Genomic DNA, 3,672 nt, shown 5'->3' on the forward strand with positions numbered 1-3,672 from the left:
ACACACCAAAAGTTGCATCTTAGGTGACCACTCATAAGCATTGGGATATAGAACCAACACTTTTATCAACTATATTAACCCAATTAACTAAATTGTCCCATGAGACTATGGTCTTTAAGTCTTTAAACCCAGATAACTAATCCCCTGACTGGTTGGATTATGCCTAAGAAGTGTCCTTAACTGTGTACCCTTTGTGGTGTATTATATATAAATATATGGATATACATGCATGCATACACATACTTATAAGTATGTATGCCTATTGATGCATTTTTCTGTCTAACCAAAAAAAAAAAAAAAAACACCAAACTCAACTGCCTTCAAGTGAGGATCTGACTCATAGTGACCCCTCCTTGGGTTTCTGAAGCAGTATCACTATGGAAATAGATCACCCCATCTTCCTTCCCAGGAGTGGCTGGTGGGTTTGAGCTGCCAGCCTTTGGGTTAGCAGTCAAATGCTTTAGGCATCACCAGAGCTCCCCTTTTCTGTGCACACACAAACATATATATGTACACATATTTATATATACACACATATTTATTTATACCTATATATAGGCATACAAATATGTCTATATATATATATTTGTGTAACCACACACATATATTGTGTTTGGTGTGGTGTTGTTGCAAAATTATATTTGTCGTATCCTTTGCCAAAAAGTTATTTTATCATGTGCAGTTCTTAGTGACATCATTTACCTTGGTCAAGTTGCATGCATTTCACCCATATTTGATGCTACCTTTCCCATCATTAAAAAAAGCATGTGTCTACTCTCTCCAGAGTACTTCTGCCCCACCTACACCACCACATCCTGGTAAGGGTCAATGAGCATTGGTCTCTGCACATATATCTATTTTTGTTTTCTAATGAACGTGTGATCATACAATATTTGTCCTTTCTCACTGTGTTATTTCACTCAGCATAATGCCTTCCCAATTCTTCCACACTGGCAAATATTTCAAGGACTCATTATCATTCTTTGGCTTCAAGGTATTCCATTGCATGTATGTACAACATGTTGTTCATCCATTCACCTGTTGTTGGTCACTTACATTATTTCCGTATTTTTGCTATTGTGAAATGCAGAAATGAACATAGATGTGCATATGTCTATGCATATGCTATTTTAATTCATAGTTTATGTTTCCAGTATAAAATAAATATGTAGATTCTAAATGCCAGAAAATGTGGGTTTGCTGTACATTTAAGATAAAATATATATGATTATATCTAAAAGGGAAATAAGTTGTCAACTTTCTATTTTTTTTCCCCATGAGATTGTGCTTGTTCTTGAAAGCCAGAAATCTGCAAGGTGCTGTAATACATAGAATAATGGTAAACTGAAAAGCAATCACAGAGTAAAATTCATCGAGCAGTTACTCATTAAACAGCAAGACCTTTGAATTGCTGGGTCTAGGAGATGTTTAATGGGTGAAAATAGGAGAGTTAAATGGCCCCTACAGAAGAATGATTTTCAGGAAATTACTCTTCATAGAAAATGGCATGGAAATGTCCCTGCTATGCCTTCAGGATAAAAAGAGCCTTGGTGGTGAAACAATTAAAGCATTTGGCCACTAACCAAAAAGTCAGCAGTTTGAACCCTCTAGCCACTCTGTAGGAGAAAGATGTGGTCATCTGCTTTCATAAAGATTTACAGCTTTGCAACCCTATGGGACTATTCTACTCTGTCCTGTAGGATGGCTATGAGTTGGAGTCAACTTGAGGGCAATGAGGTTGAAGATTTCTTTTTTTTTCTCTTTATTTATGTCTAGAGGGTAAAGAGAATGTTGAAGAGATCTGAAATAATGCAATTAGCAAAGAAAAGACAGATTAATTAAGATAGAGAGACAGTTTTGTAATTCTATTAAAGTTAGCCTTCAGTATTTCAAGGAAAATATTGAAGGGAACCCAAGTCTTCTGTGCAAACCATCTGATAGACATTATGTAAAACCTCCTTTAAAAGATTTTTAACAATTGTATAGCCAAATACCTTTTTGCCCTTAGTAAAGAGATTTTAAAACAAGCACTTAAAATTCCAATATAAGATGCTGTGGAACATACAGAACTGAAATGCAAATTTTGGAAGTGTAATGAAGCAAAAAGAAAACTGGAATAATAAAAAAAAAATCTGTATCTTTTCTGTATACTAAGAAACTCTGGTCACGCAGTGATTAGGGAACTTGGCAACCAACTAAAAGGTCAGTCAATAGTTGAAATCCACCAGCCACTCCATGGGAGAAAGTTGAGGCAGTCTGCTTCCATAAAAATTTACAGACTTGAAAACCCTATGGGGTAGTTCTACTCTGTCCTGTAGGGTTCTATAAATAAGAATTGATTGGATGCCAGTGGGTTTGGTTTTGGTTTGTTTTTTTTGCATAATAGCTTCACTTGAGAAACAATTTTAAAGTCAAACTGCATCCAACACAAATATTATTAGAATTTTCAGATGATTCTATTGTGACACCAAATTCACTGACGTAGCTAAAATTTACCTTTTTTTTTTTTTTTTTAACAAATGCTGGTGTCCAAAGAGAAGCTCTGGTGGTGTTGTGGATAAGGCATTTGGCTGCTACCTGGAAAGTCAATGCTTCAAACCCACCAGCTGCTCCACAGAGGGCAGATGGGGTGATCTACTTCCACGAAGAATTACAGCCTCAGAAACCCAATGAGGGTTGCCATGAGTTGGATTCCACTCAAAGGCAGTGAGTTTGGAGTTTGGTTTGGAGTGTCCAAAGGAACAAGGAATAATCTTGTATGTTCTGAAAAACGAGGTTTGTTAATTGCTTCACATGAATATCACACTCCGTGGGGAATCTTCGAGCTTCTCAGTAAGAGGGAGTTAGGAGACCCTTTTAATAAGCTTTAGCATTGTACTGGGTCATTGGAAGGATAGTGTAAGGGAGTGAGGGTGTGCTCTAGGTTAGGTGTTCTTCGGAAACAGGAGTTATATTTTGAATAGTCTTAATAATTTTCATATTGAAGATAAGAGAAAGAAATAATACTACACTTGTCATTTGTAAATAAGCAAGAGACACTTAGTGAGCAGAGTGAGGAGAAAATATTTGGTTATGATTTTGTGGCCACACAGCATCCTTGTGTTTGTCTTATGCTCAGAAATTAGTAAAAATTGATCTTGTTTTTGAATATGCCCAAATATTTTGGACATTTTGTACTTTATTTTTTAATGTTTAGCTTAGTAGGGAACACTAGAGTCTGTGAGCTGTAGCCTCCAGAGCCTTTTTCTTCGTTCTCTTGATAATGCTAAATATGCTTAAATAATAACACAAGATACATTATTTATTTTAGTGTATGTCCAGTCATTTTTCAATAAATTACTAACAACAAAAAATCTTGTTATGACTCCATAAAATTTATGATTAAAATATATTTTATTATATATACAGCTTATATACATGTGGTCCTGGGTGGCTAGACAGTGCTTTAATTTCTAATGAGGAACATAAATAAATAAAAAGAACAGGATTCTTCACAGAATGTGAACACTTTTTCACTGAGTATAATAGCATTTATTTTGTTTAAATTTTACTAAGGAAAACATATATTATTTTATTTTTCTGGTTTTACAATAATCCTTAAGTCATAATTACCTATTGGCATGTATGAATAAGGGATTATTTGTGTGTGTGTGTGTGTGTGTGTGTTGTGTT

Source organism: Orycteropus afer, unplaced genomic scaffold (genome assembly GCF_000298275.1).
Source record: "Orycteropus afer afer isolate SDZICR_OR568_19922 unplaced genomic scaffold, OryAfe1.0 scaffold00465, whole genome shotgun sequence".
Classification (NCBI taxonomy): domain Eukaryota; kingdom Metazoa; phylum Chordata; class Mammalia; order Tubulidentata; family Orycteropodidae; genus Orycteropus; species Orycteropus afer.